The 26,445-nt window shown below is 41.1% G+C and overlaps 1 protein-coding gene across 4 annotated transcripts in view; it reads right to left on the minus strand.

The window, feature by feature from the left end:
* Nucleotides 1-20,775, minus strand: part of TAB2 (TGF-beta activated kinase 1 (MAP3K7) binding protein 2) — a 67,950-nt gene extending 47,175 nt beyond the window's left edge. For 2 of the 4 annotated variants that reach the window (XM_042442330.1, XM_042442305.1), the window contains exon 1: nt 19,179-19,252. The gene's annotated coding sequence lies outside the window, so the exon portion shown is untranslated. Of the gene's footprint in view, nt 1-19,139; nt 19,254-20,755 lie in introns of those variants that run through there. The other 2 variants (XM_042442322.1, XM_042442314.1) reach the window with 2 other exon arrangements.
* Between the last annotated feature and the right edge of the window lie 5,670 nt (nt 20,776-26,445).

The following is a 26,445-nucleotide window of genomic DNA, read 5'->3' on the forward strand; positions in this document are numbered from 1 at the left end:
TATTATTATTATTATTATTATTATTATTATTATTATTATTATTATTATTACTACTATTATTATTATTATTAACATTTATTTATAGAGCAGTGGTTCCCAACTTTTCTAATGCCGCAACCCTTTAATACAGTTCCTCATGTTGCGGTGACCCCCAACCATATTGGAGTGGTGTCTCGGTTCTTAAGACCTTCAAAAAATACGTATTTCCAATGGTCTTAGTCTTCTCACAACATTCCAGAACCTTCTGGATCCAGTCCTGTTCCACTTTGTGGTTCTGTGCCTTCAAGTCATATCTGATACACAGCAGACCCTAAGTGTGACCTATCACAGGATTTTCTTGCCATGATTTGCTCAGAGGGGGTTTGGCATTGTCCTCTTCCAAGGCTGAGAGTGTGATTTGCTCAAGTTCACCAAGTGGGTTTCCATGGTTGAGTGGGGATTCCAACTCTGGTCTCCCAGAGTCCTAGCCCAATGCTCAAGTCACTACACTACAATATATGATAGACCTCTTTCAAATTAAAGTTGTTTTAGTTGTTTTTTAACTTTTGTATTAACAGGATTTTTAAGAATTGTATTGTGTTTTTGAAGTTGTATGTTGCCTTGGTTTCTGTACTGGGAGAAAGATGGGATAGTAATCAATCAATTAATTAAATTTTGCCTTGTTTTGTCTGTATTCCACCCCACTAAATAAAGGAGACATGAAATGGAGTTAGTGGGTACAACAAAAAAGTCTTGCGAGACTCAGCATGCACGAGGTGCACCATGTTAAGAACTGCATTGGGCACACTTAGGCTGTTGCCACACTGCAGAATTAAACCAGTTTGACACTGCTTCCACTCTCATCACTCCATCCTATGGAATCCTGGGATTTGTAGTTTGTTGTGCTGCCAGGGCTGGGCTTTGAAAACTCAGGCATAAGAGAGGCAAAAAGCTTGGGCTCCATCTACACTGGAGAAATAATCTGGTTTGAGACCACTTTAACTGTCTTGGCTGAATGCTATGGAATTCTGGGAATGGTGGTTTGTTCCAGCACCACAGCAGAATGGCAGTTAAACCCCTATAAAGCTCTCTGACCAAGGTGACCAATGCCCTCACCTCAAAATGTTGGGCACTCAAGCAAAATATGTAGGACATGACCAAAAATAAAAGCTAAAAACACCCATGTAATTATAAATTCCTGCTTCTTAGCCATGATCCAAATGGAGGACATTTTGAAATTTGACAGAAGAGGACATATCCCGGAAAAGGAGGAGGATGTCTGGTTACCTTGTCTCTGGTCCAAAATACACTGCAGAAAATAAAACATAGCTGGACTGAAATGCCCAGGGTTCCTCACCAAAGCTGTAGCCACACTGAGGAAATAATCCAGTTCGAGAGTGATTTAACTGTCCTGGGTTAGTGCTGGAGAATGCTGGGAATTGTAGTACACTGTGGCCCCAGAGCTATCTCTGACAGGGAGTCCCATAACCCTCCAAACGTAGTTGAACTGCAGTGCCCAGAATTCCTCACCAGGTGCATCCACACTGAGGAAATAGTCCAGTTTGAGACTGCTCAGTGCTGGGGAATCCTGAGAATTGCAGTCTATTGTGGCCTCAGAGCCATCTCTGACAGAGAAGTCTCAATGTCTCCCAAACACTAGCATTCCCAGGATTCCCTAGCATTGAGTTAAAGCAGTCTCAATGTGGGTTATTATTCCTGCAGTGTGTGAGAGAAATATAAAGGCTAGGGACTGGATTCATTCATTAACTCACAAAAAGAGGATATCTGTGTCCAAAACACACTGCTTAGACCAGGGGTAGGCAACCTGCGGCCCGTGGGCCGAATGTGGCCCGGCGAGGCCTTGGGACCGGCCCCAGCCCGGTCCTGCCGCCGATTGCCGCCGGGGCCTTTGGCCTCTCAAGTGAGGGACATGGTGGAGCAATTGTCTATAGAAGCCTCACAAACATGCATTTATCTTAACATTTTTTTAAATCAGCAATTTTTTTCACGTGTCCTCCATTTTTTATTTAAAAAGTGCCCTCCATTTGAAATTTTGTCCTACATTTGTCCTGGTTTATTTATTTATTTAAATTTTTAAAAAAATTATTTAATTATTTATTTTTTGGCTTCGGCCCCCCAGTTGTCTGAGGGACAGCAACCTGGCCCCCGGCTCAAAAAAGGTTGCCTACCCCTGGCTTAGACTGCCAGGGCTCAGTGCTATGGAATCCTGGTAATTGTAGTTGTTGTGGCACCAGAGCTCTCTGACAGAGAAGGCCAAATGCCTCACAGACACCAGAGTTCCAGAGCATTGAGCAGAGGCAATTAAAGAGGTCTCAAAGTGCAGTGTGTGTGTGAGAGGGAGAGAGACAGAGAGAAAAGCGAGGGAGTGTGAATGAGTAGCTCACCTGGGCTGAGGCTGCTCTGGAAGTAGAGGAGGAGGAAGAGGAAGAGGAGGAGGAAGAGGAAGAGGAGGAGGAGGAGGAGGGAGGGAGCGAGCCAAGGGAAGTGGCCAGGACCATCCGGAGGAGCCCCCTGCTTTCCCTCATCATCGCAGCCTCCTCCCTTCCACCTCATGTCCCAAAGGGCCAAACGGCCGGCAAGAGGCTCTGCTCCCAGGCAATACCTCCTCCTTGCTTCATGGCCCCAAAGAGCTCCTTCTGCCTCCCTCTCAGCCCTGAGAGGCTTCTGGAGAGGCGGCTCTAGGTTCCCCCCCCACCCACACACACTGCCTCACTGCTGGTCCTAGGCGACCCCTGTGAAAGGGTCTTGCGACCCCCAAAGGGGTCCTGACCCACAGGTTGGGAACCACTGTTATAGAGCATTGTAAAGTTTGCACAATGCTTCACATAGTAAAAGTCAAATAAAATGGGGGAAAAGAAGAAAAACCTGCCAAGTATCGTACAACCTAAAACAACATAACATGATTAAAATATCTCTAAAATAATACTAACTAGTACACAATAAAAACAAAGTAAGCAGCAGATTAACAACCAATAATCTGGAATGCCTCCCTGAACAAGAGTGTCTTCAATTCAGCCTAATACATATATACATTTAGCACAGGAGATTGCACCTCTCCGTTCAGTCACAGGTTTGATTATACAATACAAATCTAAGCCTTTTCTATTTTTAAAGTTCATAAATTTATCAAGTAGTACCATTTTACCATATATACTCATCTATAAATCTGTTGTTCAAAAATTGATCCCAAAATCCCAGGTCGACTTATTTAGAGATCACTATGGTAATGAGATAGCAGCTCTTTCAGATTTCCCTATGCTTTGCGGAAAGAGTTCTGGGTGATTGATATTGCTGTTTGTTTAAGAGTCCTCTCCCACCCACACATCTGGCTGAAATGAAGAAGCCAAAAGCCTTAATGAGACTTTCTCTTGCCACACGCACACTGAAGGAGCTTCCAAGTTTTACCCTAGACCTATCCACAGGCCATAATAAAATCCATAATTTTGGCCCCAAAACCTGACCTCGACTTATACATGAGGTTGACTTATAGTTGGGTATATACAGTATATTCTTACAAATCATAGAATCGTAGAGTTGGAAGAGACCACAAGAACCATCCAGTCCAACCCCCTGCCATGCAGGAACCCTCAATCAAAGTATCCCTGACAGATGGCCATCAAGCCTCTGTTTAAAGACCTCTATGGAAGGAGACTCCACTACACTCCAAGGGAGTGTGTTCCACTGTTGAACAGCCCTTGCTATCTGGAAGTTCCTCCTAATGTTGAGGTGGAATCTCTTTTCCTGTAGCTTGCATCCATTGTTCTGGGTCCTGTTCTCTGGAGCAGCAGAAAATGCTGCTTTAGTAACACAAAATGGAGCATTTTGTGTTACTAAAGCAAGCCAGCTTAGGTTTCATATAAAAATGATTATTTCATATATTTTTGGTTTTCCACAATTTCCAGTTTCCCTGGAGAAAATTCCCCCCTTATTTCTAAAACTTGAAGAAATTTTAAATTCACCTTTCTGAAAGGGACAGTTTAGGTACAGGCATCCATCATGCTCCATAATGAAAACAAAACACAAAGAATTCGTGCAGGCTTTCTGCAATCTCTACAGTCTGGTTGGGGTAGTGGAACAAGTGTGCTAGTTCTTCATATGTAATAGGTTTTAATGTGTTTTCAACTATTCTAAATCAACGTTTCAAAGTGGATTGTTGTTCAATGCTTTTTAACTTTTTGTATTACAGGTTGTTTTATCTATTTTAATGTACAGTGCAAACCATTTCATATCTCATATGGGAGAAAAGTATGAAATTAAGTAACTAAAAATCCTCCTTTAACATCGTCCATGTTCCATAGTTTTCCTGCATTGTTTTCTGTTTCTATTATGTTTCTATTTTTTATATTGTTGATCTTAAGATTTTTCCTAATACAGTGGGTCCTTGGGGTTTGGTACCAGGAACTTCCGTGGATAACAAAATCCATGGATGTTCAAGTCCCATTATATACGATGGCATAGCAAAATGGTGTCCCTTACATAAAATGGAAAATCAAGGTTATTGAGAATTTATATTTTTAAAATATATTTTCAAGCTGTGGATGCTTGAATCTGTGGATAAAAAAATCAGTGGATAAGGAGGGCTGACTGTATACTCCACAAATTAATTTTTGTGACCTTTACTATTTGCATGCCAAACTTTTTGTTCCTATTCTCATTTAGGTAAAACTTCAATTTTCTTATTGCTTGCTAGACTTCTGTTAACCATGCAGGCATCTTCTTGGATTGTACTGTGGGATAGATTTTAGCTTGGCTTTTTAAAAAAGGTTCAACACAATGTGCAGTGCTGTCCCTTTCAACTTCATTTTTAGTAATTCCTCGTTTTTTAGCAGTTTCTTCCTTTGAAGTCAAACTTGGACTTTCTTTACAATGGTCAACCTGTATGTATTTCACAGAAATGTAGTCACTGTTACTAACACTTCAAAACACTCCATCGCCAGGGTGTTGTTCCATGACCAACTATTATTATTTAAGGTATGGTTTTATACCTGTTATTACAACATTTCAAGACTGCTCTCACTAAGAACTCCTGCTTCCCAAGAACTAAATTGTTTTGATCTCTCCACATCTCAACTGTTAAGCAGCACCAACACCACCTCCTCTCATCTTAGTTGTTCAGTGGGCTTGTGAATGTGTTAGTGCTTCCTGCCTTCCACTAGGGAGGGGTGCAAGACAAGTAGAAAGAGATTTGAGAACCAAAAGCCAGACTACTTCTCACCTCTCACCTGCCACAGCACCAACATCAGCATCAACTGTTGCCAAGAAGAGCCCCACTAGCTCCTTTTCCATAGTTTTGGTCTTGCTACACCAATCAAAAGGCAATTTCTCATGCCTGGCAAATGCTTGTTGCCTCTTCTTGCCTCCTCTCTTTCTATTCTGCCCTGCTGTCTCCTGTCAAAGACCTGCTTTGCATCTCCCCTCACTGCAGTCGCCAACCACCACCACCACCACATATGTTTTGTCAACACCACCCAGCCAAAAAGTGGTCTCCTGGGAATACTGCCTCATACTATTCCCTCTTTCCTTCCCTCCCGCCCTTTTCTCCCACCAACATTTCCCAGCCAAACATTCCTGCAATGTAGGGTAGCTTTGCCACTGTTGCTCCTGAGAACCTAAGCCTAGTAAGTTGTGTCTGGTCAGCAGCAGCAGCAGAAAAGAAATATGTACACTATGCAGGAAAAGATCAGACCAAGACCCAGTCAATATTATTTTATTTTCAGCACATTAAAATTTGTGTAAGTTAGATATAAGTAATACTTTTGAGATCTGCGCCTAACCCTAACTTCCCCATAAATCCTATTACTTTTAGAGCATGCATTACTATACTGTAAATTTTTTAAGGAATGTAACTATAATGTTGTAGCAGAACTTCAACGGGCTGATCATGACTATACTATACTATACCCTGTATATACTATACAGCTTAGTTCTAGGTTGAGTGCATATCCCCCTATGAACCTGTCTAGGCTCTAAGATTCCCAAAAAAGGACCTTAACCCAGTCCCACCATTGTCACTGGTACAGGGGATAGAGAACCAAGAAAGAGCTTTTTCAACAGCTGCCCTTAGGGTCTGGATGTTCCTTTCCAGAGAGGCTAAAATGGCTCTTTCCTTTCTGTCCTCTCAGCAGGCAAAAATTTTGTATTACTATTCTGACAGCTTTTAGAAATGGAGGTTTTAAAGTGCCATACTATTTGAAATGGCTTTTTACCATAATTAAGTGCATGTTTTAATTTGTTTTAATACTGTTGCTTAAGTCTTTTTCATTGTTCACCTTTTGAATGTTGCCAACTTTTCTGTTAAAGACGTACTAGCCAGAAACACATCTTTGTTAATTGAGGTATACCAGTATCTTGAAACTGCTGGCCTGCAAAACCCTACTTTCAGAACCACACAATTGGACTTCTCAACATGGACTGATAGCCAAAACTCTTCCAGTCACCACTAGCCATTTAAATAATGTGCAGTATTTTCAACTTGCATATCTGCCAACCATGTAATCATGCAATCAATATGCCCATCGCAAATGCATATCCCCTGATCTTCAACACCTAGAAGCCCCTGACACTCAACTCCCTTCAGATATATTCTAATTGTGTGATTATATCCCAAGTAAAAGGCCCTCTAAAAGACAGTTATCCTCTTCTTTCCTTCCTTCCTTCCTTCCTTCCTTCCTTCCTTCCTTCCTTCCTTCCCTGAGATACTTATTCCCCATGATAGAAAAAAATGTTGGAAACTGGAAAAAGGGTATCTCCGTCTTGTCTCTAAAAGTCATAATACATGTCTTTACTTCTCTTGTCTTCTCCAATCAGTTATCTTTATCTCAAAGGAACAAACCTATTTCCTGAAAATTATGAGCACATCAAGCACACACATGACTTCTGCTTCAGAGGCATATCACACTGCAATAAAATCTCAGCTACCATTGCCAACTTACAGTATTTTATAACGACCTTGAGCACCTTTTTGGTAGAAAGAAGGGATTTACATTTAATATAGAAGCAAATAAACAGATTGCAAAGCAACTCATTTGTAACTCCGTTTTGAATGTAAATATAGCTAATAAGCTTCATTGATTTATTGTTAAACCTTCACAAATATTTAACCAATGTGGTCAATTGCTGTTTTGCTCAAATCTCCAATGCCAAAATTAGGAAAACTTTACTAACTTCAGCTCCCCTCTATCACAGAGGTTATTTACTAAAAGTGCCACAACGCTCTAGCAAGTCAGCATGCGCAGAAGCATTTAAGATTCCTTTCCTTGGGTTTTACACAAACCGCAGAATACTTGGGACAAGGCTCTTCTGTGAAACTGGGATATGAAGTGCACAGAAACTTCTGCTTACTTGAAATCTCAGTATCACATGAGATCTCCTATTTTTTTCTTTTATGCTTGAAGGGGTGGGGACAGCTTTTCTATTGTAATAAATTTTGGGGTGGACACATGAAGTTACAGATGTACTGTACTTCCACCCAATCCAAAGCCTAGTGTGATAAATGACCCATACATTCCAAGTAGTCTTGCAGACATATAGAAATGTTGGGATTGTCTCATGTGCTGAGTTTCAGAGCAGGCAGAACTCGCACAAAATATCTTTACAGTTTTTGTCTGCTGTCCAGCCCAGTATAACATGAGATGTACATATTACTATCCTGAATAAAATCTAATGGTTTATAGAAAAGATTTAAAGGACTTGAGACAAATACAGGTAACAGATGGCTGAACAAACAGGACAAAATCTGAAATCACACATTTGTCCACAAGTACAGACAGAGTAAAGTCACATCACGACATTCTGCCATCAAAGTGAAGTATATCTGGCCCTGTTACTGGCCTTGAAAAAAGATCACTTGGAAATCATATGCAAACTATTCAATTATTTGAAGAATAACAAAAGCACAAATTTAATAATTATCACAAAAGAATGTTTTAAAACACTGCCTGAATTCAAACACAGCAGTGTTAGTCTGGATCAGTATGCAAAGGAATCCTGTAGCATCTTTGAGACTACAGTCCAAAACACATTGCAGAAATAATCCAATTAGAGACTGCTTTAACTGCCTTGCTCAGTGCTAGGAAATCCTGGGAATTGTACTTTATTGTGGAACCAGAGCTCTCTGACAGAGAAAGCTAAATGTCTGACAAGAATTATAGTTCTCAGAATTCCCTAGCATTGAGCCAGGGCAGTTAAACCAGTCTCAAACTGGATTATTTCTGCAGTGTGTTTTTGACCTAACTGAGGGAAAGAAATTGGTTTACATAAGATTTAGTAGACTAGAGGGCAAAACAGACGGGCGACGTGGGGGCATGGCGTTCAGACAGCACTTGCCGCCAGTCTGCTGGGAAGCCATGTGTACGCTGGCTTCATGGTGTTTCGGCAATGCGGCATTTACACGTGCTGCACCACAGAAACGCCGAAAAGCTCCAATGACAAAGCCAGCTTTCCCCCAGCTGTTTGAATTCAGGCAGTGGTTTAAAACGGATTAGGGGTGTGGTGTGTGGTTACCATGGCCCCAACCCAGTGATCAAAGAGGTGACATCAAGCAGCCCCTTTAGGGCTGTCTGTTTTGGCCCCAGGTATATTTCATCACATGCATCTAAAAAGCATTGTGCATCTGATGAAGCAAATGTAGGGACTTGACAGACAGCACCTAAGGGGTGGCTCTGTAGCGCTCCTGGTAGCACCGGATCGGGGCCACGGCAACCACACACTGTGGCCCCAATCTGGCCTTTCCATGGTGCAAAAGCCAAATCGACACATAAAGGACACACTAGCCGCCGCTTTTCTCCACTTCTTCAGCACAGCACGTGTAAATGCTGCGCCGCAGACACAGCATAACGCTGCCCACCGTGTGGTTGCTTGGCTGGCATCACACGGTGTGGGTGTGGAATCGAGGCAGCCAGTCACCATGCCTCCACTCTGCCCCCACGCCGGCTCTTTATGCCGGTCTGTACAACCCCCAAGTCTACAAAAACGTATGCTACCAACTTCTCTCTCTCATTCTCAATGGTGCAACAAGATCCCTTCCACAATGTTTGAATGGCAGCTCTACCAAGAAAACTAAAATGTGAGTAAGCACTGTTTATATTTAAATGACAGCTAACGTTTGTTAATTAAGGACAGAGTGGTAAATCCAAAATGTTTGCTCTGATTCACAGAATCCAGAGGCAGCTCTAATGAATGCAAAGGTTGGCAAATTCTCTGGAAATAGTATCCAAGGTGGAATGCGGACTGCAGGGAAAGGGAAAGCTAGTGAAAACCATCTTCTTGTTTCCCTGTACAGTAACCTTACTGGATCAAAGATACTGTACCTGACTGGATCAAAGATACCAAAGACAAACTGAAGAACATCTTTGACTTCAATCTGTAAATGATAAGTCATGTGGGTGGGGAGAACATACAGGGGACCTTACCATAGAGGTCTGTAACATCCCTAAAACACAGTAAAGGAGGGTTTTTTTTGCGTCCCATATTAATCAGTGATGGCAATGCATGTGTGGATGCATCACCACATCCATATGCTGCCACTGAATAATATGGGTCATGGAGATCTGCTGGTGGTCAAATCTGCAGATCACCAGCCCAGCTATACAAAAGATCAAACGTATAGAGCATTTTACAACAGGAAACTATGGTATTTCCCTAATAATGAGGAAAAATGAATTATGACAGCAAGATATTCTACTGGCATACATTTTGTTCATTTTATTATGATTATATGTTTAACATATTAGTGCTTCATTTATTAATGTATTCTGTTTTAATTCTTACTATAAACCATCTTGTATTTGATAGAAATGCATGTTAAAATTTGTGATAAATAAAACAAATATGAGATGGAGAAATTAGTCTTTCCTATTTTGCTATTGTAGAAGGAGAATTTTGTATTAAGTATTTATTAATTAGAAATGCTAACTATGGGGCTTTCTACACAGCCCTTTGGGACGTCCTCCGGACGTCCCATTTTAAAAAAGGGGCGTCTCTTATAGACGCCCCTGTGCCTAGTACGGACTCCGTCCGTACAAGATGGCGCCGGCCCTTCTACATGGCCGGCGCCATCTTTACGTACTGGACGCTGAGCGTCCAGACGCGTCGCGCCGCTGCTGACGTAGCGAGCGCGCCCCTGGCGCCTCGCTACGTCGCAAACGCGACGCCAAAAGAAGCTCCATTTTGGAGCTTCTTTTTTCGGTCCGCGCGGGAGTCGGGCCGTCTGAAGGCTCCGGCTCCCCCGCGGACCTACTGGCGGCGGCGCCAGACCGCTGCAAAGCGGCGGTCTGTACCCCGCCTATGTCTGATCCCCTTTACACAAATTCCTCTCAAATAAGTCCTCATATATGAACAGCATAGTTTCTCTGTGGTCTGAGATTGCTAGCCTATGTAGTTATTGAAAAATCCAGAATGCAATCTGCAAAGCACAGAAACATGAGACTAAATGAGAATCCGATGTTCTTAACAAATCCAGATCAAACCATTACTTACACACACACACACACACACACACACACTTTTTACATGTGCTTGTAATAATGTGATGAATACAGTAACAAAGTTGGTTGTGGCTCAGTATTGTGTGTACCACTACTAACAGTGGCTAACATGTATTTGTGGTTGTTTAAGTGGCCTTGAATTTCAGATAATGGCTTTAAACAAAGCTTCCTGCTCTTAAATCCTGACAAAATTTGTGTCTGAATTTGGCAGAAGAAAAAGTACAGTCTCAATGCAAGGTCCAGAACAGCACAGATCAAGGAACAGATAATTCCATGGAGCTAAAGAGAAACCAGATGTGCATACACCTTCTCTTCTCCATCACCTTTGGAAGCAAAATTTTAAGCAGGTTGGCATCAAACTGAATGATCACTACTAGCATTTCTATGCTACTTTACTTTTCAACCCAACACCAACAATTGCAAACCTGAGATTTTCTGGCAACCTACGATTCTTTAAAAGTTATCCACATTAGACCAAACAGTTAATGAAACTTAATTTATCTCAGTGGGTTTTTGATAAACTAAAACTGGCATTGGTCAGATACAGAAAGGGCCACCTGCACAGCCTCAAGCACATGTTATGCCTCAGCGAGTTACACAGATTGAAACTGATCCATATAAACAGCACAAGATGACATCTAATAAAGAATAGGAATTCAAGGTATCTAAAACAGCACTTTTCTTTGAGAAAAAATAACCAGTTGGGTGTGCAAACCAACCACAGCAAGCAAGCAATAATTCTGTTAAAGCAATTTTGAAAGGCAGTGGGTGAAACAAAATATTCAGGCAAATGTTTCTCACATATACAAATATTTTTTCCTATACCATGCTGCAAGCATAGTGCCTGCATGCTTACTACCACTGTTACTGTCTTCCACAGGAAAACTATGCTAAAGATTGATAGTAACTGTCTCCCTTTCTGTCTCATATACAGGCTGCACTGACATGGAATCACAACAAATTTGGTACAAATCTGATACACATACTTCTTTAGTGAGCCCTTAGTTTGATGTCCTTTAGGTGCTTTACATTAAGTGCAGTAACAGTCATCACTTTTGTTTCCAGCTGGAATTTGTTAAGTCCTTACTCTTCTAGCTTATTTTTATTTCTAGACAGACATGGCAGTAAAGTATTTATCTGGATGCCATGCACAAAAGACAAATACCCTTCAGATACTGCCTCCATCCTTGGGAGCTAGTACAATGTTTTTCTATTTGCTCTATGGACTAAGGCCCTTGTGCCTTTACTCAGGTAAGCTCAGATAACTACAAATCCTATCAGTAGCACTGGCTCCTCCTGCCTGAGCACAGGAAACACCAAGTGGAACCAATGCATTTCTTGAGAAAGGATGCCTCACTGGTTAGTATACACAGACACACTCACACACACTCAAAACAAATTTCCTATTCAAGAAGCTTCCTCACTCTCTTTTAGACAGGTTGTGCTACTCTGTCCAGATCGTGTATGCTCTGTCCTTCCTGACTCAAGTAAATTTCATAATTATTTACAACAATATGTGTGAATATCACATATAGGTTCAGAGAAATGTTTGCACATGCATCATCACACATGGTATTCTATGCATCCCAGCCTGAGGGGGGGGGACCTTTTTTTTAACAGAATTAAAAATTGGATTCATAACATTAAATAACACTTAATTTAAATTTGTTTTTTTAAATATCATAAAATATTAAATTTCTTTCTTGACCCTCATTTTAAAGTATCAGATAAAACTAAATCAGCAGGCAATGCTGCAACAGTAAAATGAAACATTTTCACACCATTTAAGTTCATTTAATTACATTCAGTAGTCTCACTGAATCATAAATGGTGACAGAGAAATACAAACATTGATTAAAACATGTGCAAAGTTAAGATTAGTTTTAGGGCTCATTAAACTAAAACTACAGTTTTAAACAGTACTGCATACTCTACAAGTTCAAAACAGAAGTTTTACTCATATTAACTAAGGCATTTGTTTCCTTGCTGTAGCAGGAGATTGAATTCTACATGTGCTCTTTCCAAGACTGAATAAATTTTAAATTGCTTATCACTAAAGAAAATGAAATTAGATCTCCATGTGTATTCAGAATACAATGGATTCAATTTTCCATATTACTATTAAAATTGGCTGGGTATAGCTGTTTTAGAGAAGGGCAATGTTGTTTATTTGTAGTACAAATCCACAGCTCTATATAAATAAAGCATAATAATAATAATAATAATAATAATAATACAAAGTGATTTTCCTTCTATATGAGTCAATTGTTGCTAGAACTATTAAACCCTTAGGTTCTGCAAGAAACATACTTTTTTCAAACTTTCTGATAAGAACCTAGAGCAAAAATACCTGTTCTGCAGAGAAGACCCTGATTACCGTACCACTCTACATGAAATGCATATAGTCATGGTGTGTAGGAAGTATTTTCTGTTTTGATGCATATCATATTATCTTCCAATGAAGATCAGGTAAGCTCCCAAAATATGGTGTTTTCTTTGCCATGTAGACATTTTCCTGATAATCAAAGGTATCATCCTCCCCTGGTGGGTTTAAGGAATTGTTTTGTTATTTCAACCGTACTAAATAGATTTATTGTATTTTACTGTTTTTTCCATTAATCATATTAGGTGTACAGAAAGTCTTAATGTATTAGTGCAACTGCAATTGATTGAATTTCAGTTAATCATGACTAATTTAAATGGGCCCACTATATTTATTAGTAAATATGGATTTATTTATTTCAATATAAACAGATCTTTATACTCAGTACAAATAAGTTTACTAAGGGGTGAAGCAGACAGTGCCAGGACAGCACCACCATCGTTCCCCAAGGAGCATGGCAGCTGCATGGGCCAGGCTGCAGCAATGATCCTGAACCAGGTGCCAAAAGGAGCAGTATTTTACCACTCCTTTCTGGGCCAGTTCTTCCAGGATGAGGTGCACCCAGGGCAGCTTCTGGCCATGTCCGGGACGTGCGTCATCTGAATGGCACGCCCCAACGCAGTCTGTTTGAGGCCTAAGTGTCATAACCTGAGGCAACATAAAAGCTTTATGCTTTCACAAAATAAATAATCTCGGTATGTAGGGAAAGTTCCAAAATTCACAATCAGGAAACACCATTATTAGGGATAACTGGATTTTTAAAAGAAGACCACAACCAATTTGCTCATTTTAGCCAAAAAACAGCATCAAAGGGAAATTCTCTTTTAATAAATGATTGTCTTTAATTAATATTTTCCAGAAAGAAGGTCAAGATATTATTTATTTTGTCAACAATAGATGTATACTCAGAAAGATTAGCTCGAGTTTCTAAGACCTTCACTGGCTTTTCTTTTACAACAAAACTACTGAGGTAACAATTATTACAAGAGAGAATAATAAAACCAAAGCAGTAAGGAAAACCTAAGACATAGCCAATGCCAATGCTGGAGTAAACAAATTTCAATTTGGCTATGTAAACATTTGTACTTTAGGTCTAACTGAAGAAAACATTCAGACGTTGAATCACAGGATTGTGTTTTAGTTCTATTTCCTATAAAAACAACTACAGTGACAGAATGGTTATTACATCTTTTCAGCTTCAGCATTTAGTCTTTAACTTGAAATGAGTTCAAAAAATCTTCCATACCACACTGTAAATACCTGTAAAATGGTTCGGGCTGGCAGCGGCTTTTTTTTTCCGCCGGAGGGAAGCCACAGCCGCCAAACCCTGAGGCTTCCCATCAGCGGAAAAAGAACCCGCGAAAAGCAGGTTCTTCTCAAGCTGTGGTGGCAGGATAACAAGTGTGCCACTGGCGCGCTCATTACATAAGCGCCGCAGTGGTGCCATGAGAACGCTGCGTGGTGTTTATGTAACAACGGCAGCACCTATGTATACAGGGCACTGCCATTGTTACACCCTCGTCACATGTGAGGGTTGCAGGGCGTGTGGGCGCTCTGCTCCCCAGGCAACCCTCGCACGTGACAAGGGTGTCGGAAAGGCCTGTCTGTTCCGGGCCCACAATTCATCGTGTCAGAATATCAGCATACTGCCTTGAAGGTTAGATACTGTGAACATACTTGAACCTATCTGATTTTTGGAAGCTAAGCACAGCCAAGTCTGGTTATGGGAAACCATCAGGGAATATCAAGGAAATCCAGGAAAGAATCCTCTGGAGAGCTACTGCCTGTCATATTTCACAATATATAGTTATATGGACCCATTTGCTGCTTTAGTATAAGACAACTTCCTATGTTTCCTGTGGCAGCATTTTGTAGCAAAAGGAAACTTTTCCCCTTCCAAATGTTAGACTAGAAGTTCCATCAATCCCAGCCAGCATGGCCAATAGTGACACCTCTAGTTCAACATTAACTGGTGGTGAACAGGTTTCTCATCCCTTACTTATGTAGTAATGTATTATTACATTCTTAGTTTAACATGTTTTTCTTCACTATTACAAAGTGTGACAGACTTTTTTTTTAAAAAAACCCTCTTCAACTTACAAGTATTTATTTGGGCTTAAGGTATATCAGCAATGATCTTTAAACCAGATGTCATTATATATCATGGAAAACCTTCAAATTTCTCAAGCAAAACTCTAGTGCAGTGCTAGTTAATGTAGTCCGTTCCTAGACCAGTGCTGGTACCTGAACAAACAAACAAACCACAAGCTGCCAATTCTGAATAGTTACAAATATGAAGCCAGTACCTAGCATGCTTTTAAAAAAAATTGTCAGTTTTCCATCTCAGACAGTATGAGAAGCACTGCTCTAGTGTACACTATACTGAAAGAAGGAAATTGGAGAAATTCCTAGGATGAGGTTTTGAGAGCCCTAGTCAGAAATTCTATGTTTTGATTAACTAACAGTAGGTATGACAACTCTGAAGCACTCAGCTTCCAGTAAGAGGGATTTGATGAATCCCAGAATGTAACAAATATTTGAAACAAGCATTACACGTAAGATGATAAGTAGTTTCTATTCTACTGAGGCCTCTTAAAAACACAGCTAAACATCTATATAATTAAACCATCTTTCATACAATGCTGAAAGTTATGGATGCTGTTACAATATATTATGCTACTAATGGAAAAGTTAGATACAACTTCTTCATGTATGCTAATTTGCTATACAGAGATCATTTTACATAGGAAAATATCATTTCAAAAGCAGGTGTTAGATCATATCCAAGTAGGGAAAAACATATTCAACATAAAATCTACAGATATGAGATATAAAAAAAATTCTCACCACATGTTTCAATATATGATGGGCATACATTTGGCCATTATGCAGATAATGTTTCCCAATAATTTGGCAGCACATATCCAAAAATCACTGTAGGATCAACTCTCTTGTGGGTTCTTAGAACTGGAGCTCTTTCAAGAATGACATGCTAATTTGTTAATTGTTCTATTTTAAAAAAAACCTGTATTTCCTTTTTTTAAAAGAGGTATTTCTAGCCTTCAAAGGCCTATATTAGAATGTGTTAACTTAAGTGCTAGAAGTAAAGGAAATAAGGTGGTACACAAGACAAGCAAAATATGCAAGATGTTTGGAGGAGGAAAACTCAATTTGACATATATCAAAGCAAAACTAAGTGTATCCCAATTATGGTCTAGTATCTTATATAATTATAACACTAAATATAGGGCTCAAACCTCCCATATCTGAATGCCACAATTCAACCAATCCCTAATATGACAGGAACTGGATGCAAGTATTCAGTAATATGGAAAATATGCTTTCCAAATTCTGAAAAGTACTCTCTGTAAGTTGTCTCATCTTGCAGGGCGAGATCTGTAGAGTATTTCCAGGACTAAATATTCCCCTAACCACTGAGCCATTAGCTTTGGACACATTTCTGATGTGTTCCAGAATACTGAGTAATAGCCCTGTTATTTATTTATTTCATTTATTTATCTTTCTTAATTTTTCCCTACATCTTTCCTAATTTTACTCACACTTCCAGCAGGTGAGAGATGAAAAAGTATAGTGTATACACTCCAGCATTAATAAATAAATGTCTACCCAATGTATACAGGTGCAATAATCTTTTAAAAAATATAACTGTGAAATCAGTTTAAATGTCCCAGCACACCATCATTTAAGAATGGTATGGAAACAGAAAATGCAGCAATAAATTGTTTACAGATATAGGACGGCAACATTACAACTGAAAAGGGAATGCTGCAATTTCCTGAATTTTAAGAAAATTTAATACATCTGCCTTAACAAGTAAAAAAAATAGTTCTAACATTAACTAAAGTCAAAGTACTGACTGCAAGGCAGTTGCCAAGATTTCAATAAAATTATAAAATCTTGTCAGTGAACCTATAATTACTAACTCTGCAGAAGTACCCCAGAGAAGAAATAAAAGTTGGAGGGGGTGGCAGATAGTAATTTTTTAAAAAATCAATAAAGCCATGTGGAAGCCAAGCATAATCAGCAGTCCCAAATGTTGCCTGGGAGCTGAAAAGCAGGAGGGGAAAATATGAAATGGAGCATCCTAAAAGAAATCATGGCTAGTTAACACCTGGAACTAACATGCCACACCACAAGTTTCACTTGTTATTAATAATGACTGAAGCAACATTGTGAGCTGTCAATTAAAAGTTTCCTCTCTCTCTCTCTCTCTCTCTCTCTCTATATATATATATATATATACTGTATATATATATATATATCACTATTGACCAAGGCCTAGAACTAGAACTGTTATTATCTCTGTTCAGGAAACATTTCACTGGTTTCATAAAGAGAATAGACAGTGCACATGATATTATTAGCTTATACACATAACTTACAAAATGGGTTAAAAACCAAAGATATTTGTTGTTTTATGGTTTCTTAAGATATGCATTTGTGTATGCAGAATACAGCATTCATGGCTTTCTTTTAAAAACACAGCCCCCTAGAAAAATGAGCTTCAAAACATTTGTGTACTAGTCGACCACACACACACACTCTACAGAAAAAGAAAAGTAGTACAGTATTCAGATGCTATCAATAGGAGTACTACAGCTTTACCCATCCTGTATTAAACTTGTTAAGTGACACCTAATTATGATTCAACAAAATTAACTCTTGAGGAGTTTACTTACAAAGCTTTCAACAACTGCTGAGCTCCTCCTAAAAATGTTCTTGATCTAGCTGTTAGCTTCTACCAACATGATAAAAGAAGAAAACCAGCTGTTCCAACAAGTAGAATTAGCTTTTAGCTAACTAAAATTAACCCAAACAAGGAAAATTCTATCATCCAAAAATATAAGCATGAATTCATTATATATCTATACAGTATTTCAGCAAACACTTTTACCCATAAGTACTATTACCAAACTTGGTACATAATACAATGGAGCACTTAATACAGTAGATCTATGTAACAGTCCTTCCCAGAATTAACTTAAACTCACTTCTTTGTTCCGTGATTTAACAGTGAGGGGTACAATCCAATACTGTTGATTACATGGGGGAAAGTTTTGGCATACAGACTCAAACTGCAGCAATTCCGTGCTCACTTAACTGGAAGCCACATAAGGGATGTTCAAGCAGACATGAGCAGGAGTGAACTGTAACTATGGTTAGTTACATATATTTTTAAGGAAACACTTTTATCCTCAACCTTCTTCAACACATCAGTGTGTATGTGCGCACGCGTGCACACGCCACACACTGTTCAGGACAAATTTATTCTTGCTTGTTCAGATGGGTCTCTTGATGGCATTCAGCATCATGAACATGGTAATCTTAGATGACAGAGCTAGGACAGTGCTCCATGGTGATGTCCCTTTGGGGGTTACTTCCAGGAGAGGTTGGGGAGGGTGAAGACACCACTCAAGATTATGATCTATGCTGTGCGATTCTGCAGAGTTGTTCTGCTCTTCGGTGTCAAAGTGTTGAGAAAAGGTTAGTAATGGGGACTATCAATATGAAACTAGCTCTATGTTCGTTTTACTGTGGAGCTCAATGGTAAGTTTTTAACCAGTGCTCGGGAACGGCAACAGATTGGACTCAGGAAAGGAAGGAAACTACTGAGCAGCAGTCAGGAAGTTGCTCCAAAAGTAGCATCTTTGACAATGTTTCAGTCTTCTTGAAAAAAGTTCATAATCTGGAACGCTTTGCTCCTAGGTACTGATGTAGCAATTATGACCAGGAATATGCACACTTATCTTAAGAGAGAACTGATCTGATCAGTGTCATGTGCACCGCTGTGCTCATCCTGGCTAGATTACTACAACACTTTCTACAGGGGTCAACTCTTGAACAGAGCTTGAAACCTTCAATTGGAGAAGAATGCAGCAGTTTTAAAAAAATTAACTGAGACAAGAACCCATGTGACTGTGTTATTACAGTCTGCCATCCCCATACTGGGGGATCCGTCCCGGAACCCCCCCACGTATGGGGAAAAGAGTGTATGCACAAGCCCCATAGAAAATAATGGGGCACATGCTCACGGCAGCGCAGGTTCGCGCCCCATTATTTCTGCTGGGGCTTGCCTTCTGCGTAAGCTCAAAGCCAAGGAAGGCAAGCCCGCCTATGAGGAGGGCTGACTATACTTCAACTGCTTTGGCTTCTGGTTCACTTATACGTCCAATTTAATATGCTAGTTATTGTATCTAAAACCTAAAATGGCTTAGAATCAATGTCACCTTCTTCCTAATGATCTTGCCCACCTCTCAGATTTTCTTCTGAGATCCTGTTCAGCATCTCACCTCTGACTAAAATACAGCTTGTGGGTACTCAGAATAAGGCCTTCTCCAGTCTGTTGTCCATGCTCTAGTATTCCCTATGTTCAAAAAACAAAACCACCGTAATAACTTTTAAACATCTGATAAATATTATTCTGTTTTATAAAGATTTTAGGCTATGACTGCCTCCCACATTCAATAGTGACAACAACCTATTTGGGTGTCTCAATATATTTCATTGTGTTGTTGTTAACAACCCTTGAGTCCACCCTGATTCATTGTGACCCTATGGATAAGACATCTCCAAGCTGCCCTCCCATGGTCTCTCTGATCGAGTCTAACCATCTGGCATGCAGTCTTCCCCTCTTTCTACCGTCTTCCACCTTTCCTAGCATCAATGTCTTTTCTAATGATTCATTTCTTCTCAAGATGTGGCCAAAGTATGACAGCCTCAATTCAGTCAGCTTGGCTTCCAGGGAGAGTTCAGGCTTGATCTGTTCTGTTTCACTGTGTACTGCTTCTAATTACAGGCAGCCCTCTGTATCCACAGATTCTTTATCCACATTCAACCATCCACGGCTTGAAAATATTCCAAAAATATATTCCAAAAAACAAGTCTTGATTTTGCCATTTATATAAGAGACACCATTTTGCTACTCCACTGTATGTAAATGGGACTTGAGCATCCACTGGGGGGGGGGATGTTCCTGGAACCAAACCCCAGTGGATACCAAAGGCCCACTATATCTCTTCTTGTTTTAAGTGAAGCATTAACCACCTTTGACATTCCTTACGTGGAATGGAAACTGTCAGTATATAAATATTTTAATAAATAACCAACCCAAGGGCCTAAAGGCATCAATTTTGGACATTTGGGGGAGGGGGGATTAGAGGCTACTACTTGTAGTAAGAGAAGTGAAGCAAAACACAGGTTTTCAAGCAAACTCCCTACCAGAAGGAAAGCCTATTCAGCCTCCTTTTTAGGGCCTCCCCAGAAGCTGGCCTGAGGTCATGCCCTAAAGGTGAGGATTCTGGTGTTGCTGTTAGCTGCCTTTGAGTCGATCTGGACTAATGGCATCCCTGTGAATGAGACGTCCCATGTCTCCCTATCCTGTACCTCTCTGCTCAGGCCCATGGTCTCCCTGAGTCCATCCATCTGGCATGTGGTCCTCCTCTCTTTCTGCTCCCCTCCACCTTTTCTACCATCATAGTCTTTTCCAATGAGACATGCCTTCTCAAGACGTGGCCAAAGCATGACAGCCTGAGTTGAGGCTCCATCTGTCCATCCATGGTATCCTCAGCGCTCTTCTCCAGCACCAATGACGAACCGGTTTTCTTCCCGTCCACTTTCTTCCCCTGTCCATCTCTCACAAAGCTACAAATCCCAGGATTCCATAGCCCTCAAGGCCATTCAAGGGGTGTCAAACCCGGTCGTTTGGAAGACTTCTGACATTCATCCCCCCCCCCCCCAGACACAAACAGAAGGCGAGGTGCCTTGTCTAATTTTCTCTTCCAGTGCTGGACCTGGGTTCGAATCCTCACCTCATGCCCACAGAGCCTCTATTCTTATGGAAAGGAGGACCATCACAGGACTTACTTACCTCAAGGGGGGGAGGCTTGAAAGGGAGCCTGAAAGAGAGGCTTTTGGGGGGGGGAAAGGTGTCTCAGGGTTGCACCCACACTGGAGAAATAACCCGGTTTGGCAGCGCTTTAACTCTTCCTGGCCCAAGGCTATGGACTTCTGGGAGTTGGAGTTTGTTGTGGCTGGGCCCCAGAACAAACTCCGGCTCCCAGAATTCCATAGCTCTGGGCCAGGACAAGGCTAAAGCGCTGCCAAAGCGGGTTATTTCTCCAACGTGGGTGCAGCCAAAGAGAAGGCCGGAGAAGGAGGGCTGGTCCTCCTTTCAGGCCTTTGGGCCGAGGTCCTTTGGCAAGGGAAGGAGGCAGCCAGCCAGCCACCCTGGGGTCAGCCTTACCCTCCTCCTCCTCCGGCTCCTCGGCCACCGCCGCCGCCGCCTCCTCCTCCTCCTCCCACTCCGCCACCGCGGAGCCTGTGCCTCTGCCGCCACCGAGGGAGGAGGGAAGGGGCTTCCGTGCTGCCGCTGCCGCTGTGGCGGGGAAGGGAAGCGAAGGGGCAGGCGCCGCTCTCGGCCTCCGCTGGAACCGTTCCGGCTTCCCCGTCCCTCCTCCTCAGGCAGCCAGGAGCCAGAGTCAGAATCAAAATAGTGTCACACAATATGGCGGCCCCCTCCAGTTGGCAAGCCTCGCGAGAACTTAGAGGCCCCGAGTGCTGCTAACGGGACGGAGAGGGCGAGGATGGAAGACGGCGGAAATAGGAGGAGGGAAGGGCGGAATGGCCGCCTCCGTTGCCTAGGCGACGGCGGATCCATGCCTCAAGGCTCCGCTTGACAGGCCCTGGCCTGGCCCCTGGCAGCGGTCAAACCCCACTGTTCTACAGTAATGCTATTCCACTTTGACTGCGCGGGCTGCCTCCTGTTGCATTCTGGGGTTTGTAGTCCACTGAGGCCTAAGAGGATTCTAAACGCTTTCCCCTCAACTGCAAATCCCAGAATGCAACAGGAGGAGGCAGCCAGAGCAGTAGAACAGCAGCGCTATATCAAAAGAGTGTGGTAACCCTCTAGAACAACTGTCCCCAAACTGCGCTCTTTTAAAGGGAACTTTGGACTTCGGCTCCCAGAATCCCAGACTACTAGCCAACGCGGCTGAGGCTTCTGGGAGCTGAAGTCCAACATCTCTTAAAAGGCACGGTTTGTGGGACCACTGTTCTAGAAGATTACCACACTACACTCTTATTACAGTGCTGCTGTTCCACTTTTAACTGCTCTGGCAGCCCTCTGTTGCATTCTGGGATTGGCAGTTCAGGGGAAAGCATTTAGAATCCTCAGCCAGAGAGCTCACTGAACTACAAACCCCAGAATGCAACAGGAGGCAAGCAGAGCAGTCAGAGTGGAATAGCACTTTGTGGAGTGTGGGATTGTGGTAGATTTCTAGGAATGTTTTGAGGGACATTGGGCCATGTCCCTACATTTTTCCTTGTCTGCGTTACATTTTTTGCAGTGCCTTGCCCTCCTTTGCGGTGAGGACCAGGGGGTGACCAGAGGTCCGCCTTTGTCCAGGACATGTCCTACATTTCCAGCCTTCTGTCCAAGAGGAATGCCCAAATGTCCTCCATTTGGAGCATGACTAAAGTCCAAGGCACACTGCAGAAATAATCCAGTTCAAGAATGCTTTAACTGCCCTGGGAATCCTGGGAATTGTAGTTTGTTGTGGCACCAGAACTATCTGACAAAGAAGGCTAAATGCCTCACAAAACTACAGTTCCCAGGATTCCCTAGCATTGAGCCAGGGCAGTTAAAGCGGTCTCATACTGAATTATTTGTGCAGTGTGTCTTGGATCTAAGAAACATTAATTTATAATTCTGTGAGTGTTCTTAGCTGTTATTTTGCAATGTACTCTGTTTTTCCTTTTCAGTTAGGACCTCTGGCCACTCTGGGTGCCTTTTTTTCTTCCACACAAAGAACTCTCGCTGTTATCATACCCAAGGTGACCAGATGTCCTAATCACAAAGGAGGACAAGGCACTGCAAAATGTAGCACAGTCAAGAAAAAATGAGGGTATTAGCAAATAAAAGCAAAAAATACTTATAGAAATATGCTTTCATGCTGCTTAGTCATGTCCACAATGGAAGACATTTTGGGATTCCTCCTGGACAGAAGGAGGTTGAAATGTAGGACATGTCCTGGAAAAGGAGGATGTCTGGTCACCCTCTTGCAAAGGATCAAAGGTTAATCAGAATAGATGCTGCAGTCAAGAAATCTGAAAAAGACAAGGGAAGGGGAAGGGCAACTATAAAGAACTAGACAAGATCCAAAAACTAAGGATATAGAAGTGAACGCTAAAGTTAGAATTGTCCAAGCCATTGGAGTTTATCAGACAAGGGGAATTGGAAGTATCATCCAATGGCAATCTGAACGCAATCATGGGGTTTAATGTTATTGCGTGATAACCCACTACACACAAATTCAGGCAATGGGAAATCAGTCCGAACGCAATCATAGGGTTTCATGTTATTGTGTGATAGGCTGCCACATGCAAATTCGGGCAATGGCATGCTATTTTTGGGCAACGGGGAGCCAGTTTGAATGCAATGCGTATTCATGTAATTGCACAAAACTAGTGACTTTAAGTGAATGTGTTCTGGCCCCACTTTCTTTTCATTCAAATTTAAGAGAAATTCCTCCTCTCTGATAAACTCCATTGTATTTCCCATCATCATACAGTATATGGATGTGAGAACTGGACATTGAAGAAAGCAGATAATAATAAATCTCATTTGAGATGTGATGCTGGAGGAGAGTGCTGAGGATACCACGGGCAGCCAAAAAGGTAAACAAATTGTCCTCGAACAGATCAAGCCTAAAATCTCCCTGGAAGACAAGATGATTAAGTTAAGACTATCATATTTTGGTCACATCATCAGAAGAAAAGAATAATGCTACAAAAGATGGAAGGATGTAGAAAGAGAGGGCGACTGCACGCTAGATAGACTATTAGGGAGGACACAAGTATGAATTTACAGGATCTAATAAGCGAAGCAGTGGAGGATGGCGAGTCTTGGAGATGTCTCATCCATAGGGTTGCCATGAGTCAAGACCATCTTAAAGATGGTAAACAACATACAAAGGGATCTTGTTGCACCTTTTGAGCCTAAATGTATGAAAGACATTGCAGCATAAGCTTTCATAGGCTTGCATCTGAGGAAGTAGACCACTTTTGCTACAAGTTCTTTGGCACAGTTAGTCTCAAAGGTGCTACACAATCCCTTTGCATACTGATATTCCAGACTAACATGTCTCTGGGTTATTGTATCATCAGCCTGTCTCTCTTTCCCTCACACAGCAAGATTCTTAACTACCTATACTATACAGCCCAACACAGGTGAATGACAATTTAATGGCTAACAATAAACTAAAGCTCCAAAAACAATGTATGGGAAAAAGAACACGCACATAGCAAAGATAAAATCACAATAGATTGTTTATACACATAGACATCAGAAATACTGAAGCAATCAGTTCATGGGAAAATTCATATATAATCAATCCATAAATCAAATTATATTGTATCAATTAATGCACATTTAATTACATGGAAGGCCTCCAAAATAAGTGGAAAGGACAATGAAAATGTCAACAATAATCTTTTTTCCTTGTAATTTAACTTTAAATACAACAATCAGAATGCAGGCTCTATAGTAAACAAAAACTAGTAAGCACATTTGCTTTTCATATTCTTATAAAGTAAATAATAATTTAAGTACATGCCTAGGATTCCCGAGTTTTCAAAATGGCAACCAAGGACAGTATAAATTCATGATGCATGGGAGTGGCAGACAGGAAGTGGCTATTATGAAGAATGGGTTATAGCTAAATACCAAATAAAAGTATCGATTTAAATTACCCTTTAATTTCTCAATAAATTTCAAATATTATTCACATTTTCAAGTAGAGTGTGCCCACATCATACGTGGGTGTGCTATATGCGGCTTTCAGCTTATGCTGAAAGCTGTGTAACAAACGAAATGGTGCATGCGCCTGTGGCACGCGAGCCGCACTGCACTGCATGATGAGCCCCATTGTTTTCAACAGTGCTCAAGCATACGTGGAATTTGCTTTACGTGTGTGTGCGGAGGGTGTGTGGAACGGATCCCTCGCATAAAGCAAGGGCGCACTGTATGTTACATTATGCACTTGATGAAAAACCCTATTTAGGGTGTGGCGTTTTGATTTTTTTGCCATGTACCAACAATGGGTCTGTTTTATTTATTGATTTATGGTATTTATACCCTGCCCTTCAGCCCTAAAGGCTATCAGAGCGGCTTACAATTATTATTTTTAATTAGACAGTTCCCTGCCCTCAGGCTTACAATCTAAAAGACACGACACAAAAGGAGAAGGGAATGGTGGAGGGAAAGGGATTAGGTCCAGTGGTTCCTCTCTCCCTCTGAGGCCTGGACCAAGGCAGATGGACTGGAGAGAGGGCTCTTCTTTTTCAGGCTAGCCCTGGTGGAGCTGGGCCTGCCTGTTCATATAAAAAATAACCATATCAAAAATACTTGACAGATATGATTAAAATTCAGTGTAGCCTGAACCTCAGATTTAGTTAGATTTACAGAACATCTCTTCCCCTCATCACTCCCACACACTAAAACATCCAATTTGTGGCATTTCAGTCAGTCCACATAAGTAACAAGCCTCCTCACTATTATATAAGTGACATCCTTTACAACAAATACACCTAGTAACCCTATTCATAGCAGATAGGATATAACTACTGGTACAGTAATAAGTTTGGCTTAAAAAAAAATCATTTACCTTTGTAACTTTGTTACATTTACATATTGAAACAGTTATTGCACAACCGTAAAGATATATTTACACTGTCAAAAACACTCTATCAGGGCACACTAAAATGAAGAACAGTTATTGGGATTCATTTGTATCTTCTCTTCAATTGCAGGAATACACTGAGTTTACCAGCTGGCCTATTCTAATATACAGAGATGGGTAAGGGAGGCTAATCAGATGATTGACATGAAATAGATAGTGCCACAATCGGATGCAGAGAAAGGGTCTTCCAGTTTTGCCTGGAATGTTATAGCCCCACTCTTAGTTCCCTCCATCACCACATCCAATGCTTCGCAGAAGTGTTCACACACACTGGCTTTCCATATTTTGTTATGGTATAACTTCCATAAATTTAATTAGTACTGGTACCTCTTAATACATGCAAGTTAAATAATATGTAATCAAGTTAAATAAACAAAAACAAACTGGCACTTTTGGGCTGCATAGGTATTTGCTCCTTTTGCTGTGACGTGCCTAAATAAGCTCTGCTGCATCCAACTGCCTTCAGAAAACTCAACAGCAGATGAATGGAGTTTACTTGTCTGCAGTCCAGTACCACTAGTTTCTGGAAGGACTGAGAATTTGATGAGGAAGAGGAGGAGGAAGAAGGAGGCAGCAGCAGGAGGAAGAAGAAGAGGAGGGACCCAGGGAGCCTTGGGAAGGGAGGGCACTGGCATGCAGTGAGGCTTGTAGGAAGGAGGGCAGGGTATCTTTTCTTTTCTATTTTTTTTTTGTAAATACAATTAATCGATTGAGCGATAAAGTGGTTTAGCACCTTTGCAAGTAGTTGATAACCATTCTGTTGCTTAATTGATTAATTTAATTAATTATTTTTTAAAAAAAGGAACTGGAAATCACACCA

The sequence above is a fragment of the Sceloporus undulatus genome, chromosome 1 (genome assembly GCF_019175285.1).
Source record: "Sceloporus undulatus isolate JIND9_A2432 ecotype Alabama chromosome 1, SceUnd_v1.1, whole genome shotgun sequence".
Lineage (NCBI taxonomy): Eukaryota > Metazoa > Chordata > Lepidosauria > Squamata > Phrynosomatidae > Sceloporus > Sceloporus undulatus.